The 25,698-nt window shown below is 45.3% G+C and overlaps 1 protein-coding gene across 1 annotated transcript in view; it reads left to right on the forward strand.

The window, feature by feature from the left end:
- Positions 1–8,272: 8,272 nt before the first annotated feature.
- LOC134979897 (uncharacterized) overlaps positions 8,273–25,698 on the forward strand; it is an 83,461-nt gene continuing 66,035 nt past the window's right edge. Inside the window, exon 1 of the mRNA XM_063946519.1 lies at positions 8,273–8,351. The gene's annotated coding sequence lies outside the window, so the exon portion shown is untranslated. The remainder of the gene's footprint in view (positions 8,352–25,698) is intronic.

Below are 25,698 nucleotides of genomic sequence, written 5' to 3' on the forward strand. Positions count from 1 at the left end.
CCTTATCCAGATGGATAAAACTGACCATACGTCAGGCTTACCTTCATGCTAGGTTACAACCGCCTACGTCAGTAACCGCTCATTCCACACGTTCTGTGGGAACTTCATGGGCAGCTGGTCGTGGGGCTTCTACGACGCAGCTTTGCCGTGCGGCTACATGGTCTTCAGTGCACACGTTTGTGCGCTTTTACAAGTTTGATACGTTTGCGGCATCAGCATCTAACTTTGGCCGCCTAGTGTTACAAGTGCCAAACAGCTCTCCCGCCCACGGGGGAAGCTTTGGTACGTCCCAAGAGTACTCCAGTGACCCCTAGTGGATGATAAAGAAAATAGGATTTTGGTACTTACCAGGTAAATCCTTTTCTTTGAATCCATAGGGGGCACTGGACGCCCACCCAGAGCAGTTTTACCTAGTTGTGGTGAGTTCTGAGGATCTTATGGTAACACACTTTCACAGACTGGTTCAAATTACAAGGGCTGGTTAGGGTGTCAACTGTTTAGTTGTCAGTAACGTTATGTGTCAACTTCGTTATTGTCCGTTATGTTATATGTAATACTCCATTGTCAACCTCTCTATAGTTCCTGTTCGGCTCAGTAAAAAACATTGAGAGGTACTCGGGGATATGGAGGGGTGGAGTGTTCTAAATTTAAATATTCAGTGCTGTTCCTACGGAAGCCCGTCCATATCCCAAGAGTACTCCAGTGCCCCCTATGGATTCAAAGAAAAGGATTTACCTGGTAAGTACCAAAATCCTATTTTTTCGTACCCAGCCTGTGACATGGCAGTTAGTAGCTTATCGGTTGGTACTTTATCTCCATCCACTTTATCTCCACCCAAGGCTTAGTAAATAGACCCATTAGTCTTTTTAAAGACTTTTTGAGCAATAAATATCTTACCTTCAAATCAACTGCAACAACAGAGTTGCAGCAAACACCATTCTGTTCTCAGGCTGTTTTGGATTGAGCCCAGCGTCTTCAAGTTCTGATCTTTGCCATCTACAGTGTAGGGACTGGTACATGGTGAGGAACCAGTGGGAATCAGCTGACACCAATCAGGAGGTGTGGCAGCAGTGTGTCCATGCATACACAGCAGTAAGTGGTTCCAAGTGCCTATGTAGGAGCTTGCTGGTGAGAACAAGTTACCCAGTGTGCACTGCAGCCATGACACATGATATTATAACTGATCCTACAGTGGGATTTCATCTTAAACCATACTAAGCCATTAAAGCCAAACAACAGGCAATATCAGAAGATATCAAAAAAAGCTATTAGAGGTCAGTAAGGAATCAAAGCGTGGGCAGACTATAATATCAATACCCACATGGACCAATATGTTTTTTTAAATAACTTTTGAAAGTTAAACAAAGTTTAAAAATTTGAAGTCTATCCCATGCCATGAATAGATATATAATCAAAAAGCTGGTTGTTTCTTCCATCTCTGTGATATTCATTTTGTATCCTCACTTAACCAGGTAAAACCATACTTGCCTACTTTTGAAAACTAATTTCAGGGCGATTGTGAAAGCAACACCCAGAGCCGGCTCCCGCTGTTAGTGTCACGTACCGTGATGGTGTTCGGCTAGCAAGCTGGTAGGCGGGTAAAGGAGGAAGTCCCAAGGCATTGTGGGACGAAACACGTTGACGCTACACCTGAATAATTTAGCAGTGCATTGATCCACGATCACGGAAATAACCAGAGCCGGAGATATCCACCGAGATCCCGCTGCCGCACCTTTGCTAACGGCATCTCTCCCGTTGCCGCTGGCCAGTCATTAACCCGCCTACCACGGTACATGACACTAACAGCGGGAGCCTGCAGCCAGCATATATGGACATCCGATACACACCATCCGGGGCGGTGACAGCCTCACCACCGGGAGAGGAGAGACGGCAGTACCATCATAGCTGGAGGAATCGGTGAGTTTCCCGACCTCATTCTGTTTTATGGACATACGGTATACTACACCCGGGGCGGTGACAGCCTCACCACCGGGAGCGGAGGGACGAATACACTTTCTCAGTGGGAGCTACTGGTGGTGTATAAGGGCATTAATAATGTGCGGCTTATGTGTAAGGGACATTATGTGTATAAGGGCATTAATAAAGGTTGTCATAATGTGTAACGCGCATTATGTTTATAAGGACATTAATAATGTGTCTCATATGTGTAAGGGGCATTACTGTGTGGAATTATGTGTATAAATGCATTACTAATGTGTGGCATTATGTGTATAAGGTGCTCTACTATGTGGCGTTGCGTATAGAAAGGGCACTACTGTGTCGTCTAATGTGAATAAAGAGCAATAGGGTGTGATGTAATGTGAATAAGGCGCTCTACTGTGAGGAGTAATGTTTAAAAGGTAAAGTGATACTACTGTGGGTTGTAATATGAATTATGAACACTATCGCATGATCAAATGTGAATAAAGTTGCAGTACTGTGTGGCGTAATTGGAATTGGGGTTACTATTGTGCGGCCATGCCCCTTGCCAGCAAAACCACACCCCTTTTTGGGCTGTGCGCCAAATGTGCAAACTGTTCCTATTTAAAATATAGGGTGTACAAACACCAAAATAAAGACTGGTATGGGTGAGGGGTGATGGTGCTGGGAAAGAGGTGCAAGGTCAGAGGTGGAACCAGCGGTGGTGCTAGGGGCACCAGTCAAAATCTTGCCTAGGGCATCATATTGGTTAGGGACGGCTCTGGCAACACCTATGAGCGCATACCTTCCAACATGACCCTCTCCAGGAGGGAAAGAATGCTCTGCTCCTGGACCAACTCTTAATTTATGATTACCATCACCTGTGCTGAAACACCTTTCTTATCCATTAACCTGTCCAACACAGGTGCTAGCAATCATAAAATTAAGAGAAAAGTCCAGACGTAGAGCATTTTGGGGCTAATTCAGTAGGGATCGTAAAAAGTGCAAATTTACAAAAATTGCGACCAATCACAAAATTTCGAAAGCACGCCCAAATGGAAAATCTGCAACACTAATTTAATGTTGCAAAAAAAAGGTGGACTTGTCAAATTTGCAAATTTTGCGATGAGATTTAAAAATCTGCATTTTTTGCAAAAAAACGTAGTCGCCTTTTTGCCGTAAAGTGATATACATATAACCCCTCATTTGAATGTGTTGATATGCAAGCTCTGGACTGGTATACAGTATATGAACCTTCACCTGAGATATATATGAAATCAGTCTGGGGCACAAACGGGCATGAGAGGATACCACCTGATTTATCTAACTGTTATGTGGGACATGCGGTGCTGGTTTAAGAGGCTGATTTATGACGGACGGAATGAATAGTAGTTAAGAAATTTGACTGAGGCATTAAAATTGGGGATTGCTTCTCATTTACATATTATACTACTGGTTGGCTGATAGTCAGATTATGCTATCGATACATACTACAGGACGTATGACATTGAATACTACTGTACTTATATAAGCAATTCTAGCTTTACCTATTACCATCAATATTACATACTTAGCTGTTATATAATCTTTTGGGACAAAGTAACAGGTCTGTTTTAGCCTAATTGCTTCTAGCCCAAACGGCTATAGTGCATAAAACAGCTGCTATAGCAGATAGGGGTCTGGGACTCCAGGTCGACAACAAAAAGGTCGACACACCTTAGGTCGACGCTAATTGGTCGACACACCTTAGGTCGACATGGACAAACGGTCGCCATGGACAAGGTCGACATGAGTTTATGTTTTTTTTGTGTTGTTTTCTTCGTAGAGTGACCGGGAACCACGATTAGTGCACCGCTTCGCTCGCCATGCTTCGGGCATGGTGGCTTCGCTTGGCACAGATTACCGTTCCAATCGTAGTCCACGTGGATCGTTAAGTATGAAAAGGTTCCAAAAAAGAAAAAAATTGTGAAAAACTCACGTCGACCTTTTTCCATGTCGACCATGTTCCTGTCGACCTTTTGTCCATGTCGACCTAAGGTGTGTCGACCAATTGGTGTCGACCTAAGGTGCGTCAACCTTTTTGTTGTCGACCTGGAGTCCGGATACCAGCAGATAGATATCTATACTATACTGCTGGCCAGCTGATGTTAGGCCGTGTTATTAATATAGACCATAAGTTAGACAGCATTTAATACTATTATTTTTATACATAGAACTCTAACTCTGATTTTTACTATCAATGCAACATATGTAGCTATCTTTCAAACTTGGGGATAAAATTACAAAATTATTTCTACTGAGCAACTCCCAACCAAATAGCTACACTGCACAAAACAACTGTGTTTGCAGATAGATACTATTCCTTTTGCAGTATGCAACACATGTAGTTATTTTTCAATCATTGGGGCAAAGTAACAAATTTGTTTCTATTCAGCTACTTCCAGCCAAATAACTACATTGCATAGAATGGGTGGTAGTCATGTGACCGCCGGTCGGCTGACCGACAGTCACATGACCTCCTCCGTGAGCCCGACGGCTCACTATCCCGATGGTCGGCATGCCGACCAACAGGGACTATTTCCACTCGTGGGTGTCCACGACACCCATAGAGTGGGAATAGAACCCGTGGCGACCGCAGGTCGCCACCGAGCCCGCAGCGTGGCGAGCGCAGCGAGCCCGCAAGGGGCTTGCTGCACTCGCCCCTCCCCGCCGGGATCCAGGCGTCGGTATGCTGCCGGGATCCCGGCGTCGGTAAGGTGACCGGCGGTCAGGAGACCGCCGGTCACCCGTACTACACCCCATAGAATAACGGCATTTACAGACAGACACCACTCCTCTTGCGGTAGGTTATTGCAGATAGGTGCTGATTTTCTTGCAATAACAGGTAACTTTAGAAAAATATTTATTACAACCAATATATACTGTCAGAAAAGGTCTCTATTGGATAAGAACATAAATAAGCAACACAAACAATGGTTGTTATCAAGTCTGCTATTTTCGCAAAGCTGTTCAATTAACTTTAGATCAGAGCATGACCTTATACATGCCATTCATGTAATATAAAATATGCTTGTATTTATGCAGTGATATTTACTATAATACGTCAGCATTTATCTAAGAACAAGTAGCTAGGGCCATCAATTCTTTGTATATGTAAGCTACCAGTCTCAGTATAAATCCAGGCATATAGCAATAAATTTATATTATCCTAGCTATTCTAGCTTACAATACTATTGCTATTAATCAGTAGCGGATCTTGCCACGGGCAAGCAGTACTTTTGCCCGGGGCGCCGGCGCCCTCCGGAGGGCGCCGCACCATGGCAAGATCCGCTACTGCTGTGCCCCCCGCTGCGTCCCCCCACTGGTCCCACTGTGAAGGGAACTAGACGCTACGCGTCTAGTTTCCCTTCATGTAGAGGACCTTTGCTGTGCGGTGCGCGATTATGTCATCGCGCACCACACAGCATTTCAGCAGCGCTACTCTACTGTACAGGGGGCATAACTGGCCACGCCCCTATTTCCCACCCGGGGCACAAAAAGGACCAGAACCGGCCCTGCTATTAATACCCCTGGTTTTTCAGAAGGGATATCCTGCAGGGAGCCACAGGCAAGTGGCTACTCAAAGAGATCAGAATTTAGGAAAAGATCTCAAACACAGTGTTATTGGGTAGAAAATAATGCCATTCCATTTATCTATCAATCATTAGGTTTTGCTTTCATCTTTTTTGATATATTTTCGCTAAAGTCACATACATTCTACCCTTACTCCATGCACAATTAAGAACAATGATGGTTTGAATGTGTGAAATTTAGGAGAGAAAAAGAGGGTAAGATAAAATTATCCATATCGCCAGGCAGCCAAATCACTGTTTCTATGCCTGCTTTGAAAATAATAAAAAAAAAAATATATTAATAAAAAAGTTAAATTTTAACGAATTCATTTGAACATTTAAAAGAGTGCGCCGCACACTAAGTCTCTACAGGTGTTTAACCCACTAGTGGTTTTCACTGATCCGTGTCTTCTCTACATGATATTGGGAAGCACACACTTAAATAGGGGTTATTTTAGATTGCAGGTTTTTTTTCTGTGGTCTTCCCTCTCTGTCCTTCTCGCTCTCTCCCCCATCTCTCTCTCTTCCCCCAATATCTCACCCAGTCCCCCATGCCTCACTCTCCCACATGTATCTTGCCCTCCACCACGTCTCATCTCTTGCTCCCCCCTTGTCTCTTCCTCTTCCCCACTTCTCGTCTCTCACCCTCCCTATCTCATCTCTTGCTCCCCCCTTGTCTCTTCCTCTTCCCCACTTCTCGTCTCTCACCCTCCCTATCTCATCTCTCACTATCCCCCACGTCTTGTCCCTCTCACTCTCCCCCATGTCTTGTCTCACTCACATCTCTTCTCTCTCTCTCCCCTACTCATCTCTTTCTCCTCCATGTCTCTGTCCAACCCACATCTCTCCCCTACCCTCTCTCCCCATCTGGCTCCCCACTCCCAACATCTCACCCACTCCTCCATGTCTCACTCTACCCACTGTCTCGTTTCTCCCACACATCTCATTTTGCTGTCTCCCCTACACATCTTTCTCCTCCATGTCTATCTACATCTCTCTCTCCCAAGTGTCTGTCTTCTTCCCCCATCTCTGTCTTTGTCCCCCTTCCATAGCAAACACTCCTCCAGTGCGGCTCACTCTCTGCTCAGAGTATGTATCATAAGCTGGGTACACACCTGGCAAACCTATCTAACGATTGGTAAGTGCATACACATTTACCAATCATCCGCCTGTGTTGAGCCTGATGTCACAACTGGGTGGGTATTTAAATGCGTCGTCCCAGTTGAGATGTCAGTCACTGGCCGTCCCTGCAGCAAGTCCGTACATACAGCCAGATACGCCGATATATCTGTGGATATACTGGGCATTGGCTGTGCTGCAGGGCCGATGCGATATGTCTGTGAACAACGTTGTATATCTGCCAGTGATAACCCAGCTTTAGACTCACCCCTCTCTGTGTCTGTGTCTCAGAGAATGAGGGTGGTCTGATCAGGGGGTTAAAGTGGGCCGGAACAGGATGGAACTGTGTTCGCCCACCCACCATGCCGGACCACAGCAGCATCAGTCAGGCACTTATAATGAACACTCCTGGGGTGAGTTTATTACCGGGCAGCAGACGCCATGGCATAGATGCGAGCCACGACTTCCTTGCCCACTGCAAGCATCATGCGGCAGGGTGGACTGATGGAGAACAGGCGGAGGAAGGCTCAGGTGGAGCCCCGCCCCATCACCCATATTCAGAAGTTGGAAGAGCTGCTGTGGCTGCACTGTAGTGGGGAGCGGACAATGAAGCCCCCATGTCTCTCTGGCGAAGCAGTAAGAAGCATAGCCACCAGGACTCTGACCCAGAGGCCACCCACCCGGGGGTAAAAGGGCAACAATTTCACTCGTAAGAGGCTTAAATTACCTGTAGGAGGAACCCCAGGTACCCAACCTGTTTCTTAAGCCATGTATCCCTGGCCCCCCCACCTGAGGCCATGAACCCCTTCCCCCATATGGGGCACAGTACTACTGTGTGGCATTGTGTATATGGGGCACTGCTACTGTAGGTATTATGTGTATATGCAGCACTACTACTGTGGGCATTGTGTGTATAAGCGGCACTGCTACTGTGGGCATTGTGTATAAGGGGCACTATTGTGTGGTGTGATGTTTATAAGGGGTACTACGGTGTAGCATAACATGAATAAGGGGCACTACTGTGTCGTAATGTAAACACGGGGCACTACTATGTTGTGTAATATGAATAAGGTGCTACGTGCGGTGTAATGTGAATAAGATTGTGCTACTGTGTGGCGTCTTTTGAATTAGGGGTACTAGAGTTTGGCCACTCCCCTTTTTGGCACGCACTGTTCCTTTGTAGAGTATGAGAGGTAGGGCACAAATTTATAGTGCCCTACCTCTCACGAGCCCTGGCTCTGACTATAGGGGAAAGGGGGGTATGTGTTCCACCACCTCTCCAGGACCAATTTAAGCCCTGGTTACATCAAATTGACTAAGGTGCTAATTAAGTCACCTGTGGCCAAGCATAGATAAACTTAAAACCTGGACTGTTGGGGTGCCTTGAGGTGAATGTTTGAGAACCTCTGCTGTAGAGCATGAATTAATTTTCATCATGCATATGAATTATTTTGCGTAGTTTATATCTCACAATATACAGTAAGTGCATTGTTAATAAATGATAGTGAGGAACCAGATAGTCTTTAAAATTTGGAGTAGACAAACATGCATTGTAACAAAGCTGGGGGAATGCCCTGTTTTAAGTACGATACTTCCTGGGACTTTTGTGTGTTCATGATCTATCAGAGCCAAAATATACCTGCTGAATACAAACACCTTTTCATTCCATTGCTGGAGCTGCAGTCTTCTGGAGAACAACAGGTATGATCATATTTATTTTTTCTAAAATAAAACAAAAAAAAGCACAATATTTTTACAGAATTTTTTATAGAGATATTTCGTTTACTGCATAGGTTCTCAAACTTGGCCCTCAGGACCCCAAGAAAACGCAAGTAAAATGATTATCTTCACTTGTGAATCTTTTAAAATGTGTCCGTGAGTAATGAATACACCTGCGTGCACCTGCTAGGTGACCTGGAAAACATGAACTGTTTGGGGTCTTGAGGATCGAGTTTGAGAACCACTGGTATACCATATTATCAGTGGAGTGCTGAGTTTACCATTACCATTACAGTCCAGGTTTTAAGGATATTCATGCCTAATTCCAGTTGCTTAAATCAATTGACTAAGGCACAGGTTCTCAAACTCGGTCCTCAGGACCCCACACAGGTTATGTTTTGCAGGTCTCCTCACAGAATCAAAAAGTGAAATAATTAGCTCCACCTATGGACCTTTTAAAATGTGTCCGTGAGTAATTAATACACCTGTGCACCTGCTGGGTTACCTACAAAACATGCACTCTGTGGGGTCCTGAGGAACGAGTTTCAGAACCTATGGACTAAGGTACTAATCATGTTTCCTGTGCTCAAGCATGGCTATCCTTAAAACCTGTACTATAATGGCAAAGATTGAGAGACTCTGGTGGACTGCATATACTGTAGTAGTAGTAGTAGCAGCAAAGAACCTGAACATTAAATAAGCCACAGGTTCTCAAACTCGGTCCTCAGAACCCCACACAATGCATGTTTTGCAGGTCTCCTCACAGAATCACATATGAAATAATTAGCTCCACCTGTGGATCTTTTAAAATGGGTCAGGGAGTAATGAATATACCTGTGCACCTAATGGGTTACCTGCAAAACATGCACTGTGTGGGGTCCTGAGGACCGAGTTTGAGAACCTGTGAAATAAGCTATATAAATATGTATCTTAAACTATAATAATTGTAAGAAGGGATGGTTCATAAGTTATGTAAATAAAACTGAATATTATGGTCTACATTAACATCATCCGAGACAATTGACTGTTAACAAATAAGTCTCTAGTTGCGTTTAAACTTCTTCAAACATTCAGACACTCAATGCTGCTGCTGCTGCCAAAGAATACAGAAAGTCTGCACGCTTTCACAAAAGGAACAAACTGGCTACGCCTAAAAAATCTCTTAAAACGTCTCCCAAATCGTTTTAAAGATAACTCAAAGCTCTTGAAAGATTAAAAAGGTTATGAATAGTATTGAATTTTATTGACATATAATATGCAAGACAGTAAAAAGGAATCAAGCAGTGTAATATAAATATTGCAATTGCTAAAGTTACGACGTTAAAGACATCAGTTTGGTTCTAAAATTATAACTAAAGCCAGGATGTCTGAAAAGTCAAAATAAACTCTCCGTAAATATAATAATTACAGTATGTTCAGTGACCGTGCCGTAATCGCAATGTGTATGTGATGCAGTTCCAACATTAAAGATGAATAGCTATAAATGAGTTGAATTACGGTAGTGAGCTGTAAAGTTTACTAGGTTAGAATCTAAAGTTCCCAGTAATAAATACCTGCATGCCAATGCGGCATCACCAGCTCTGTAAGCTCCGTGCAGCCTGCAGTGAATTAGTGTTTGTTCTGCAGGTGTTCAGTAATAGCATTGTAGCCTTTGTATTATGGGCAGAAGCTGTTGTTCCCACAGCCTACTGATGTTCTAGACTAGAAGAATGCAATGCTTCAACTCCTAAAGGCCCATTCACACTTGCCGATTAAAATGAGCGACGTCGCTCATTTCCCCCCTCCCTGAGCGACGTCGCTCATTTTATCGGCAAGTGCGTATGCTGCCAGCGACGACCGATGCGCGGCCCCGCAGGTCGGCAACGATCGTCGCTGTCGCCAGTGCATGTATGCAGGATCTGGACTGTCGTCCACGACTTGCATGCAGGGCTGGCGGAGGCGTGACGTCACTGAGCGATATGTACAGTCGGCCGCCAACCGGCCGGCCCGAGAGGGGAAACATTTAGATGGCGTCGCTCACAGAGCGACTTCGTCTAATGTGTATGGACCTTCAGTGGAATGACTGCTTCCTAGTCACCAACGTGGATACTGTAGCTCTGATGAGTGCAGGAGAAAGGGTGGCAAGCATAAAGGTACTGTGCTGAGAGGTGTAGGTGCATAGGCAATCACGCACCTCTCAACCTGCTTGCAGGAGAGGATGGTATTCTGGTGGGTGGGTTTCCTCAGCCCCCTCCTGACTCGGGGGTTGATGCACTTGGGCAGAAAGGATGAGTGCAGCATGGCCGGAACAGTCTGGACACCAGAACACTGGACCGGTTACCTACAGTGATTTTTGCCACTGTGGAGCTCTTTGTAACAGTCCCCGTGTATGTGACAGCAGTCAAACAGCAAATGGTGCAGGGAGACATGCACAGAGAGCTCCACAGCAGCCAAGGTTACTGCAGGTAGCTGGTCTGGTCCGGCATTCCGGAGTCCGGACTGTTTTATCTTTCACCTAATCCTCTGTGTTGGTCTAAGGTTTCCCCTTTAATTATCCTGCGTTTGCCCTTGGCCTCCACTCTCCTCCCTGCTACATTTGTATGACAGACAGGTGCTTCAGTTTTAGCACCGCTTCCCCCTCCCCTCCTGTGGACATTATGGGGGGGAATTAAATTGTTATCGCCGCCCCGATCGCAGGGTGTGCTATTAAATTGATGCTGGTCATCACGCTTATCGTGCCCATTAGTGTCCCCGTGTAAAGCAGCTAAACCTGATTAATCGAATGTCTCATTTCAGCTTGCCACCCCCGGGAGGTGCAAGCTGAAATGTCAGTGCTGGCAGATGTTTACGCCCGACAGAAGCAACAATTGAATAGCTCCACCAGCCACGCAGGAGTGACATCTGCTGGCTCTAACAATTGAATTTCCCCTATGTGCAAGGGGCGCTTCTACTGTGGGCATTATGTGTAAGGGGCACTACTACTGTAGGCATTATGTTTATATAAGCAGCACTACTACTGTGGGAATTATGTGTATAATGGGCACTGTGTATAAGGGGCACTGCTGTGTGGCATAATGTAAATAAGGGACACTACTATGTGGGGTAATATGAATCAGGAGCACTGCGTGTGGTGTAATGTGAATAAAATTGTGCTACTGTGTGGCCTAATTTGAATTGGGGGTACTAACGTGTGGGAATACCCCTTCCTTATTAGACCACACCCCTTTGTTAAGGCGCGCACGGTACCTTTATCGAGTATGGGAGAGAGGGTGCAAATTTTATAGTTTGCAGGGAGGCGCCAAACACCCTAGCAATGGCCCTGCTTGCAATATTTATTAAAGAATTACCTTTGCTGAATGGCAAAAGCTCAGATTCATATTTGGTTGTATTTAGTTGATCTTAATTAGTGCTTTTATTTTTTATTTGTATCCGTATTTAATTGTATTTTAAATGGTAAATGCAACTTAGTATTTATTAATACAGGTTGAGTATCCCTTAGCCAAAATGCTTGGGACCAGAAGTATTTTGGATATCGGATTTTTCCGTATTTTGGAATAATTGCATTCCATAATGAGATATCATGGTGATGGGACCTAAGTCTAAGCACAGAATGCATTTAGGTTTCATATACACCTTATACACACAGCCTGAAGGTCATTTAATACAATATTTTTAATAACTCTTTGTATTAAACATAGTTTGTGTACATTGAGCCACAGAAAACAAAGATTTCACTATCTCACTCTAAAAATTCTGTATTTCGGAATATTCCGTATTTTGGAATATATTGGATATGGGATACTCAACCTGTAGTACTATTCAGCCACAGACCAACCTGCTTACGTATACTTATTAAAGCACTGTCTGTATTGTGTATGACTTGTGCACTGTAATTTCAGTATTAACATCTCAGCACAGGGGCAGCTCCAGGGGCTGGGGTTGAGGCAGGTATCACTTCCCGGGCTACTTCCACAGGACCGGGCCCAGGTAAGTTGGCGATCAGCGTGCATTGTCGGAAGCGGGGCCAAACCCGACAGGTTTTAGCCCCGTTTCCGACAATCTCAATCCGCCTTTAAAAAAAAAGTCTGATTGAGATGAGTGAACTGAGAGCAGGAGACGGGGGAGCAGCGGGAAGAGCAGGAACCCAGCGGCAGCATCCACCTGGCTCCAGCAAGCGAGGTCCCGCTTGCTGGAGCCGGGTGGACGCTGCCATGAGCCTCCTGTTGTTACGCTGCTGCAGCCGCTGCTCCCCCGTCTCCTCCCCATCCGCTCCATCTCCCCAGTCGGGCTGCCATCAACTCCACCTGGCGTACTGCCACCACCACCTCCCGGTGGGCTGTCCCCAACCTCTCCCGGCGTGCTGTTATCACCTCCTCCCTGTGTTCCATCGTCACCTCCTCCTGTTGAGCTGTTTCAGCCATCTCCAGGCGTGCTGTCACCAACCCCTCTTCTCCCGGCGAACTATCACCCCCTTCTCCCGGCGGGCAGCCATCCCCTCCTCCATGTGTGCTGCTGTCATCTCCTCCCTGCGGGCCGATATCCCCCCTTCCCTGGGTGCCGGTTGTCCCTTCCTCCCTTCCTGAGGGCCGCTGTCTCCTCCACCCTTTGGGCTGCGATCACATCCTCCCGGCGGGCTGTCATAATCTATCTTCTCTGGCGGGCTGTAACTACCTCCTTCCGTTCGGCCGCCGCTGTCATCCCCTCCACCCGAAACCGCTGACAGCAGCAGCAGGCCATGACAACGGGAGTGGCCAAATCCAACAGTCTGATTTGGCCGCTCTTTTGAATAGGGGTTGCCGGGTCCATTCCAACAACTGCATGTCCGAATGGGCCCGACTCTTATAGAATATACCCCTATATGCCCCATCGATCCTGCTGCCGGGGGCGATGGAGGATGTCGCTGGCGACGCGCAGAAGCGCAAATATCATGGGTACACACTAGACCATGTACCCGACCTGTCACCCCGATCCACGGGATTGAGTGACATATTGTCTAGTGTGAGTCCAGCTCTAACCACATGCTCCCCAATATGATATTAGTACTGGCATTTATTGCAGGAGAAGATGAATGGTGTTTCAGTATCTCTTTTGTATAATCATACAGTCTGGTGTTATTGAAAACTGAATGTTGTACAGTTATATTATTCCTATAATATTTGCGGTCACGTCTGTGGGCGGGATCTAATGGAGTCCGACTTTGAACATGGACTTTTTTTTTTTTTAAAGGGGCAGTCGTTTACGGACCATAACCATTGCATTGTAAAGGATTGCCCACTTTTTAAAAAATTATTTCAGCCCACACACGTCGAGCGAACTGGGACCCTATTACGTCCCTCCCTATAAATTTAATCAGCAAATCAGTTTTCTTGTGAGAGCAGGTGTATTAGGGTGTGAGAATCAGGATGTGAGAGATTTCGTGAGAATTCTCCCTTTTTTTTTAAAGCGGCAATGATTTATATGGCAAAACCAGGTTGATTTTGTCATGTAAATTATTGCCACTTTAAAAACAAAAACAAGAAATCTCTCACTTCCTGATTCTCACACCCTATTACATGGGGGGCATCAATGTATACTCTAATGCAGGGGTTCTCAAACTCGGTCCTCAGGACCCCACACAGTGCATGTTTTGCAGGTAACCCAGCAGGTGCACAGGTGTATTAATTACTCACAGTCACATTTTAAATGGTCCACAGGTGGAGCTAATTATTTCACTTGTGATTCTGTGAGGAGACCTGCAAAACATGCACCGTGTGGGGTCCTGAGGACCAAGTTTGAGAACCTGTGCTCTAATGTTTCTGAACTACAAAACCCAAACGGCACACTCCTCCAGTGGAATACAGGCATAAACCCTCCTACCACATATATCAAGTAGATGGTGGGTTTTAATGAGAATAAAATATCAATGAAATATCTGTAGATAATCTGCATTTCTATCCTATCTCCCACTGATTTAGTGAGTTTACATAAATCTTATGTACAGGTAGAGTACCAGACCTCCAATTTCAACATCTAAGTCATGTTCTTAGGGCCAGAATCAGGCCTGATCGTTGCTGTGTGTGTTTTTTCGCACAGTGGGCTATCATCGATAGACTGCGCATGCGTATGCACTGCATACGCAGGCGTTCCCAAGCGTTTCCAGGGAGGGTGTGTGACGTCAGCTCCGGTCCCCGATCAGCCTGTTCTTATCGCACTGTAGGAGTAAGTACTGGGATGTGCGCAGACTGCACACACTGGAAAAATCATTAGATGGTGAGTGAGGTATGAACGGATTTGCAGCTGTCCGCTGACTGAGAGACATTTGCAGCTTGGCGCACACATGCAATCGCACACTCGCACAGCGACTATACACTCCCCTTGCGTGACGACTATCTGAACGCAGTACAACAAATTTAGCAGTCCAGCGTTCAGGTCTGAATCACCCCCATAGTCAAGTCTTATACCCTAGCCAGAAACATCAATTGATACCTATGTAAAAGAAACTTTTCCAGCATTTTCAATTACAAATGTAGATAACAAACAAATTGAGTCATAATTCGCACTATGAAATCTAGCTTTAAATTAAAACTAGATTTTATAAAACAGGTTATAAATCAATTTTATTGTTTGTTAGCTACATTTGTAATTGGAAATGCTGGGAACGTTTATTTAACATGGTTATCAATTGAGGTTTCTGGCTGGCTATAAGGCTTGACTAAGAAAATGACCAAGATGTAGAAACTGGAGAGCTGCTACTTAGGGAGGCCAATCCCAAGCCATTTTTCAATCCTGGGTATTGGGATAGAAAACTGGTCAATACCTGGGATCGGCTTTCTTCTTGTGTGTCCGTCTGTCTGTCTGTCCGCCCCACACATAAATCAAGTCACCAAACTACTGGGGCAGGAGGGAAGGGAACTTCTTTCTGCCGCAGTGACTGCAGGGGGAGTCGGGAGGAGGAGGCGGCCTCAGCGGCAGGTGACTGCACAGCGTGAACTCACATGCAGAGGTCACCCTGCACTGGGGGAGCCAAGCATTTTGGATGAGGGATACTCAACCTATAATAATAATTTATTATTATTATTAAGATACACAGGAACGCAGCCTTATTGAACTGTTGATGGCAATTAGAATGCTTTTTCCCAAAGAAATCAGAGATACATACATTCAAATGGGTTCATCAGTGCCATTCCCCTGCATTGGTTAATAAGGCACAATGGTCCCTATGGTTACATGTATTGTAAATAAGGTTTCTTGTGGCCACTTACAGCATATAGAACCTCTTGTAAAATACAACACACAAACAAATCCTGAAAAATGCCACTGTCTTTTCTTCAACAAGAAGAATTTACAACTTTGGGGCTCATTTACATTTGAAAGTAAGTCACGTTTTTGACTCGCATCTCAGATGTAGCTGTACACGTCCGCACTGATAGGTGTTACTTTCACAGTCTCCCTGAAATGCTTTTTCAAAAGTAGGCAAGTATGGTAAGTACTACAGGGATGTATGCAAATACACACGCGGGGACAAGGGCTTTGATAGCAGCCTGTGTCTGCGTTGTATAAAAGTAATGTGATTGATTTACTTTCCGTTTCTGGACTGTCTGTACAGACTACACAGTTTATCGCAGCGGTGCAATCGGATCAGTACTGTACATGCTTGACAGGCAGAGGCAGTCGATGGGCGGGAGAGGGCTGGACGGCGGTGCGAAGCCGTCATTTAGGGGGCGCGGTCCGGCCGACGCAGGCGTGGCCAGACCATTGGGGGGGGTGGGCTGCGGCAACTGCGTGATGTCACACGCAGCCGCTGTGACCCGGGCAGCGAAGAGGTTCTCCCGTCCAGCCGCAGGAGCTATGCTGGCCGGGAGCTACTCCTAAAATGCAAAAGCGTCGCCGCCGTGCCGTATGACTAAGCTAAGCGACACAAGTATGCAGCACAAACATAGGACGTGCTGGAATTTGCCCAGATGTAATACTGCCATAGGAGAGCGTATCCCTAAACCACACACACACGGCAAAGCCTCTAAAATTAATTTGGATAATAATAACCCTTTCATTTGGAGCTATTATAATATGCAGCACAGGTAAGCGTACCCCTACACCACACAGGGCAAATCCTGTAAAAATTATTTGGATAATAATAAGTAATTATAACCCTTTTATTTGGAGTAAATAATATACAGCACAGGACACCACCACTGGACTTATGGCAGCACAAAACACCACCACTAGACTGGACTTATAGGGCAGTACCCCTGGAGTTGTACGGCAGTGTAGACAGGATGGCACTTTAAAAAACTAGTACCCAAACAGCACATGATGCAAAGAAGAAAGAGGTGCAAGATGGAATTGTCCTTGGGCCCTACCACCCACCCTTATGTTGTATAAACAGGACATGCACACTTTAACAAACCAATCTATTCCGCGACAGGGTCTGCCACATGACTGTGGCTGAAATGACTGGTTTGTTTGGGCCCCCACCAAAAAAGAAGCAATCAATCTCTCCTTGCACAAACTGGCTCTAGAGGCAAGATGTCCACCTCCTCCTCATCCTCCGATTCCTCACCCCTTTCAGTGTCTACATCCTCCTCCTCACAGAGTATTAATTTGTCCCCACTGGAATCCACCATCACAGGTCCCTGTGTACTTTCTGGAGGCAATTGCTGGTAAAGGTTTTCCCGGAGGAATTTATAATTAATTTTGATGAACATCATCTTCTCCACATTTTGTGGAAGTAACCTCCTACGCCGATCGCTGACAAGGTTACTGGCTGCACTAAACACTCTTTCGGAGTACACACTGGAGGGGGGACAACTTAGGTAAAAATAAAGCCAGTTTGTGCAAGGGCATCCAAATTGCCTCTTTTTCCTGCCAGTATTCATACGGACTGTCTGACATGCCTACTTGGATGCTGTCACTCATATAATCCTCCACCATTCTTTCAATGGTGACAGAATCATATGCAGTGACAGTAGAAATGTCAGTAATCGTTGGCAGGTCCTTCAGTTCAGACCAGATGTCAGCACTCACACCTGACTGCCCTGCATCACCGCCAGCGGGTGGGCTAGGAAATCTATTCCTCGCAGCCCCAGTTTTGGGGGGAAATGAAGGAGGAGCTGTTGACGGGTCACATTCCGCTTGAGTTGACAATTTTCTCACCAGCAAGTCTTTGAACCTCTGCAGACTTGTGTCTGCCAGAAAGAGAGATACAACGTAGGCTTTAAACCTAGGATCGAGCATGATGGCCAAAATGTAGTGCTCTGATTTCAACAGATTGACCACCCTTGAATCCTGGCAAAGCGAATGAAGGGCTCCATCCACAAGTCCCACAAACTTTGCGGAATTGCTCTGTCTTAGCCCCTCCTTGAATTTCTCCAGCTTCTTCTGCAAAAGCCTGATGAGGGGAATGTCCTGACTCAAGCTGGCAGTGTCTGAACTGACTTCACGTGTGGCAGGTTCGAAGGGTTGGAGAACCTTGCACAAGACGGAAATCATTCTCCACTGTGCTTGAGTCAGGTGCATTCCTCCTCCTTTGCCTATATCGTAGGTTGATGTATAGGCTTGAATGGCCTTTTGCTGCTCCTCCATCCTCTGAAACATGTAGAGTATTGAATTCCATCTCGTTACCACCTCTTGCTTCAGGTGATGGCAGGGCAGATTCAGGAGTGTTTGCTGGCGCTCCAGTCTTTGGCACGCAGTGGCTGAATGTCGAAAGAGGCCCGCAATTTTTGGGACCACCAACAGCATCTCCTGCACGCCCCTGTAATTTTTCAAAAAATTCTGCACCCCCAAATTAATTGCATGTGCAAAACATGGGACGTGCTGGAATTTGCCCAGATGTAATGCACGCACAATACTGGTGGCGTTGTCCGATATCACAAATCTCCAGGAGAGTTTAATTGGGGTATGCCATTGTGCGATGATGTCCATCAGTTTCCGTAAGAGATTGTCAGTGGTGTGCTTCTTACGGAAAGCGGTAATACATAGCGTAGCCTGCCTAGGAACGAGTTGGTGTTTGCGAGATGCTGCTACTGGTGCCGCTGCTGTTGCTGTGGGAGGCCATACATCTACCCAGTGGGCTGTCATAGTCCTTAGTCTGCCCTGTTCCACTTGTCCACATGTCCGTGGTTAAGTGGACAGTGGGTACAACTATTAGGACACGGAGGACACTTTTTCTGACGTCTCTGTACATTCTAGGTATCGCCTGCCTAGTGAAGTGCAACTTAGATGGGATTTGGTACCGGGGGGGACTACCTCCATCAATTCTCTAAGTCCCTCTGAACTAATGGCAGATATCGGACGCACGTCTAACACCAACATAGCTGTCAAGGCCTCAGTTATCCGCTTTGCAAGAGGATGACTGCTGTCATCTTTCATCTTCCTCGCAAAGGACTGTTGGACAGTCAATTGCTTACTTGAAGTAGTACAAGTGGTCTTCCGACTTTCCCTCTGGGATGATGATCGACTCCCAGCAGCAACAGCAGCGGCAGCAACAGCAGCAGTAGGCGTTACACTCAAGGTTCCTCCAGAGGAATCCCTGTTAGGAGAGTACTCCTCAGTCTTGTCAGTGACATGGCCTGCAGGACTACTGACATTCCTGACTGAGGAGGAAGTTGACGTTGAGGGAGTTGGTGGTCTGGCTTGCAGGAGCTTGAGGTACAAGAGGAAGAAGGGATTTAGGTGTCAGTGGACTGCTTACACTCTTACCCAAAGTTTCAGAACTTGACACTAACTTCTGATGAATGCGCAGCAGGTGACATATAAGGGAGGATTTGTCCTTGGTGGTTAACGTCCTTACCCCTACTTATTACAGATTGACAAAGGCAACACACGGCTTGACACCTGTTGTCCGGATTTGTGGAGAAATAATTCCACACCGAAGAGGTGGCTTTTTTAGTATTTTGCCCAGGCATCACAATGGGCTTATTCATCCCGCGGACAACAGGTTTCTCCAACGGTGCCTGATTTAAACAAACCGCATCACCATCAGAATCCTCATCATCAACTTCCTCCTCAGCGCCAGTAACACCCATATCCTCATCCTGGTGTACTTCAACAGTGACATCTTCAATTTGAATATCAGAAACTGTACTGTGGGTGCTACTTCCAGCTCTTGCAGAGGGCGTACAAATGATGTAAGGAGCCACCTCTTCCTGTCCAGTATTGGGAAGGTCAGGCATTGCAACCGCCGACACACTTACACTCTACTTGGGGATTTGTGATACCATCTTAGAACGCATAGATTTTTGCTGTGCTTTTGCCAGCTTAACCCTTATAATTTTTCTAGCAGGAGGATGAGGGCTTCCATAGTCATGTGAAGCTGAACCACTAGTCATGAACATAGGCCAAGGCCTTACCCATTCCTTGCCACTCCATGTCGTAAATGACATATTGGCAAGTTTACGTTTCCTACTTTTTTTTTTTTTTACTGAACTTTGGCTTTTTGGATTTTACATGCCCTCTACTATCACATTGGGCATCGTCCTTCGCAGACGACGTTGATGGCATTTCATCGTCTATGTCATGACTAGTGGCAGCAGCTTCAGCACTAGGAGGAAGTGGTTCTTGATCTTTCCCTATTTTATCCTCCAAATTTTTGTTCTCCATTATTTTTCTGGAGTTATATAACAAGGGGGGTAATTCTGAGTTGATCACAGCAGCAAGTTTGTTAGCAATTGGGCAAAACCATGTGCACTGCAGGGGGGACAGATATAACATGTGCAGAGAGAGTTAGATTTGGGTGGGTTATTTCATTTCTGTGCTGGGTAAATACTGACTGCTTTATTTTTACACTGCAATTCAGATTTCAGTTTGAACACCCCCCTCCCAAATCTAATTCTCCCTGCACATGTTATATCTGTCCCACCTGCAGTGCACATGGTTTTGCCCAACTGCTAACAAATTTGCTGCTGTGATCAACTCAGAATTAGGCCCAATATGCGGTACAGGAGAGCGTACCTCTACACCATACAGGGCAAACCCTGTGAAAATTATTTGGATTCAATTTTATTAACCCCTTTATTTGGAGTAAATAATATACAGCACAGAACAGCACCACTGCACTTATATGGCAGCACCACTGGACTGGATTTATATGGCAGTACCACTGGACGTATACGGCAGTACCATTGGACTGGAGTTATAGGCCAGTACCACTGGATTTATGCGGCAGTATCACTGGACATACATGGTAGTATCACTGGACTGGATTTATACGCCAGTACCGCTGGAATGATACGGCAGTACCACTGGACTGGATTTATACGCCAGTACCACTGGATTTACACCTCAGTATCACTGGACATATACGGCAGTGTTACTGGATTTATATGGCAGTATCACTGGACTGGATTTATACGTCAGTACCACTGGACATATACGGCCGTACCACTGGACTGGATTTATAAGCCATTACCATTGGATTTATACGGCAGTATGACTGGACATATACGGCAGTATTACTGGATTTACTGTATATGGCAGTATCACTGGACTAGATTTATACGACAGTACCACTGGATTTATATGACAGAAACCACTGGACATATACAGTAGTATTACTGGACATACAGTATACAGCAGTATCGCTGGATTTATACGGCCGTACCACTGGACATATACGGTAGTATTACTGTACATACAGTATACAGCAGTATCGCTGGATTTATACGGCCGTACCACTGGACATATACGGCCGTACCACTGGACTGGAATTATAAGCCATTAACACTGGATTTATATGGCAGTATCACTGCCATATACGGCAGTATCACTGCCATATACAGCAGTATCACTGGACAAGATTTATACTCCAGTACCACTGGATTTATACGGCAGTACCACTGGACATACATGGTAGTATCACTGGACTGGATTTATACGGCAGTACCACTGGAATGATACGGTAGTACCACTGGACTGGATTGATACATCAGTCCCACTGGAAATATAAAGCAGTATCACTGGATTTATACGGCAGTACCGTTGGACATATACAGCAGCACAGGGACACCACCACTGGACTGATGCAGGATAACACAGCACCACTGCAATGGACTGGACTTATACAGTAGCACTGGACATATGGAAGCAGAGGACACCTCCACTGTGACTGGACTGATTCAGAGCAAGGCACTACCACTGTACTGATGCAGGACAACACAGCACCACTGGACTGGAATTATACAGCAGCACTGGACATATAGCAGCAGAGGACACCACCGCTGTGACTGGACTGATGCAGCACAAGATACTACCACTGTACTGATGCAGGACACGGAGGACGGAGACATGTCCTCTCTCTACACTCTCCAATGCCGGAGTGAAAATGGCGGCGACTTATATGGAATCCAAACCCCACGAGAATCCGACAGTGGGATGATGACATTTTGCCTCGTTCTGGTTTCTGAGTCAGGCGGGAAAACCTGAGCCTGACTCGAATCCGGGCTCGGGTAGTGAAGTTCGGGGGGGTTCCGGTTTCAGGGAACCGAACTCGCTTGTTTCTACTGATTATATAAGCTGCCATAAAACAGTAGTTGTCCTATCTGTTTACTCCTACTGTATGCACAAGTCACTTCTGCTAGTTTGGCACCAACAGACAATGGGGGTAATTCAGAGTTGTTAGCAGTTGGGCAAAGCCATGTGCACTGCACGGGGGGGGCAGATATAACATGTGCAGAGAATACTAACTGAACAGTTTGGATGCTTCATCAATAACTATTTAAACTAACAAAGGGGGGCAGTGAACCAAACAGGAATAAAGAAATCTGCTCCCCCAACACAGAGGTATTGTTTCTGCAGGCAAAGGGAATAGGAAGCATATCCACAGCAACAGAAGATAATTCAGATCAAAACCAAATAAAAATAGGCAGAGAGAAGAACATAGCTAGGAACAGAAAAAGCACAAACAAAACTCTAAAAGCTATGTGTGCAAATGCTAGGAGTTTAGGAAATAAAATCCCAGAAATAACTGCAATAATGACAAGGGATGATCTAGACATTGTGGCAATTACAGAGTCATGGTACAATGAAAATCATGACTGGGACATAGTTATACCGGGATATACTTTATTTAGGAAGGACAGAATTGGAAAAATCGGAGGAGGGGTAGCAATGTATGTAAAAAATGCCATAAATACTACATTAATACAAAGTATTGAAGAAAAAACTGAGGCCCTTTGGGTGACCATAGAAACAGGGGAAAAGTTGATTATTCGTATTGGCGTGATATACAGGCCACCAGGTCAGAAAGAGGAACTTGACAAGAACCTATTGCAGGACATAACTAAAATGGCATTAAAAGGAGAGGTAATAATCATGGGAGACTTTAATCTTCCTGATGTAAACTGGGAGGTGTCTGTTGCTAGTTCCACTAGAAGTAGGAACATTTTAAATTCCCTTCAGGGAGCATCCCTCCACCAATTGGTGAGGGAGCCCACTCGGAAAGACGCAATATTAGACTTAATACTTACAAATGGAGACAGATTATCGGACGTAAAAGTGGGTGAAAACCTGGGATCTAGTGATCATCAAGCAGTATGGTTCAGCATTAAGACAGAGACTGACTCGTCCCATACAAAAACAAAGGTGTTGGATTTTAGGAAGGCTGATTTTGTAGGGATGGGAAAATGTGTAAGCGATTCTTTGGCAGAGTGGAGGAACTTGGAAACAGTGCAGGAGAGGTGGAAAACATTAAAATGTGCAATATTGAAGGCAACAGACCTTTGTATCAAAACGGTTAGGAAAAACACAAGGAAAAGGAAGCCAGTGTGGTTTGCAAAAGAAGTAGCAAATATTGTGAGAGCAAAAAAGATGGCTTTTAGGAAATATAAGCAGACACAAAATAATGAAGACAAAAAGATATATCTTGTTAGACAGAAGGAGACAAAGAAGGTAATCAGATGTGCAAAGGCACAAGCTGAGGAGAAAATGGCCCAGTCAGTGGGTAAAGGAGGCAAAACTTTTTTTTAGGTATATAAGCGAAAGGAGAAAAACAAAAGGCGGAATTATAAAACTAAAGACGGACACTGGGAGTCTTGTTGAAGGAGACAATTTAATAGCAGATCATCTTAATGATTATTTTTGCTCAGTATTTACTACTGAAAGAGAGGGGAATGGTCAAGAGTCTGGCAATTACAGTTTAATGCCAAAAAATGCAAAATCATGCACTTGGGTCTCAAAAATCCTAAAGCTAAATACAGTATTAATGGCACTATACTGGAAACTACTGAGGAGGAAAGGGATCTAGGAGTCACTATTTCAGATGACTTAAAGGCAGGTAAGCAATGTAACAAGGCAATGAGGAAGGCTAGTCAGATGCTTGGCTGCATTGGGAGAGGAATCAGCAGCAGAAAGAAAGTAGTAATAATGCCACTGTATAGGTCATTGGTACGGCCTCATCTAGAATACTGTATTCAGTTCTGGAGGCCATATCTTCAAAAGGATATTAATACATTAGAAACTGTACAAAGGAGGACAACTAAAATGGTGCATGGCCTACATCACAAAACATACCCAGAAAGACTGAGAAATCTCAATATGTATAGTTTGGAGCAGAGAAGGGAAAGGGGGGACATGATAGAAACTTTCAAATATATCAAGGGTTTTAACAAAGTCCAGGAGGGAAACATTCTCCAAATGAAGAGAAGCAATAGGACACGAGGACATGCACTGAGACTGGAGGGGGGGAGGTTCAGGGGAAATTTACGGAAAAATTATTTCACAGAAAGGGTAGTGGACAAGTGGAATAGCCTCCCATCAGAGGTGGTAGAGGCTAAGACAGTAGAGCAATTTAAACATGCATGGGATAGACATAAGGATATCCTTACAAAGAAATAAGGATCAAATAAGGTTAGAGATAAAAATAATATAAAAATAAGAATTTACTTACCGATAATTCTATTTCTCGGAGTCCGTAGTGGATGCTGGGGTTCCTGAAAGGACCATGGGGAATAGCGGCTCCGCAGGAGACAGGGCACAAAAAGTAAAGCTTTACGATCAGGTGGTGTGTACTGGCTCCTCCCCCTATGACCCTCCTCCAAGCCTCAGTTAGGATACTGTGCCCGGACGAGCGTACACAATAAGGAAGGATTTATGAATCCCGGGTAAGACTCATACCAGCCACACCAATCACACCGTACAACCTGTGATCTAAACCCAGTTAACAGTATGATAACAGAGGAGCCTCTGAAAGATGGCTCCCTACAACAATAACCCGATTTAGGTAACAATAACTATGTACAATTATTGCAGATAATCCGCACTTGGGATGGGCGCCCAGCATCCACTACGGACTCCGAGAAATAGAATTATCGGTAAGTAAATTCTTATTTTCTCTATCGTCCTAGTGGATGCTGGGGTTCCTGAAAGGACCATGGGGATTATACCAAAGCTCCCAAACGGGCGGGAGAGTGCGGATGACTCTGCAGCACCGAATGAGAGAACTCCAGGTCCTCCTTAGCCAGGGTATCAAATTTGTAGAATTTTACAAACGTGTTCTCCCCCGACCACGTAGCCGCTCGGCAGAGTTGTAATGCCGAGACCCCTCGGGCAGCCGCCCAAGAAGAACCCACCTTCCTTGTGGAGTGGGCTTTTACCGATTTTGGCTGTGGCAGGCCTGCCACAGAATGTGCAAGCTGAATCGTACTACAAATCCAGCGAGCAATAGTCTGCTTAGACGCAGGAGCGCCCAACTTGTTGGGAGCATATAGTATAAACAGTGAGTCAGATTTCCTGACTCCAGCTGTCCTTGAAATGTATATTTTTAAAGCTCTGACAACGTCCAACAACTTGGAGTCCTCCAAGTCGCTTGTAGCCGCAGGCACTACAATAGGCTGGTTCAGATGAAATGCTGACACCACCTTAGGGAGAAAATGTGGACGAGTCCGCAGTTCTGCCCTGTCCGAATGGAAAATCAGATATGGGCTTTTGTAAGATAAAGCTGCCAGTTCTGACACTCTCCTGGCCGAAGCCAGGGCTAGTAGCATGGTCACTTTCCATGTGAGATATTTCAAATCCACATTTTTTAGTGGTTCAAACCAATGAGATTTGAGAAAGTCCAAAACAACATTGAGATCCCACGGTGCCACTGGAGGCACCACAGGGGGCTGTATATGCAGTACTCCCTTAACAAAGGTCTGGACTTCAGGAACTGGAGCCAATTCTTTCTGGAAGAAAATCGACAGGGCCGAAATTTGAACCTTAATAGATCCCAATTTGAGACCCATAGACAATCCTGATTGCAGGAAATGTAGGAATCGACCCAGTTGAAATTCCTCCGTCGGAGCACTCCGATCCTCGCACCACGCAACATATTTTCGCCAAATGCGGTGATAATGTTGCGCGGTTACTTCCTTCCTTGCTTTAATCAAGGTAGGAA

Source organism: Pseudophryne corroboree, chromosome 12, assembly GCF_028390025.1.
Source record: "Pseudophryne corroboree isolate aPseCor3 chromosome 12, aPseCor3.hap2, whole genome shotgun sequence".
Taxonomy (NCBI): domain Eukaryota; kingdom Metazoa; phylum Chordata; class Amphibia; order Anura; family Myobatrachidae; genus Pseudophryne; species Pseudophryne corroboree.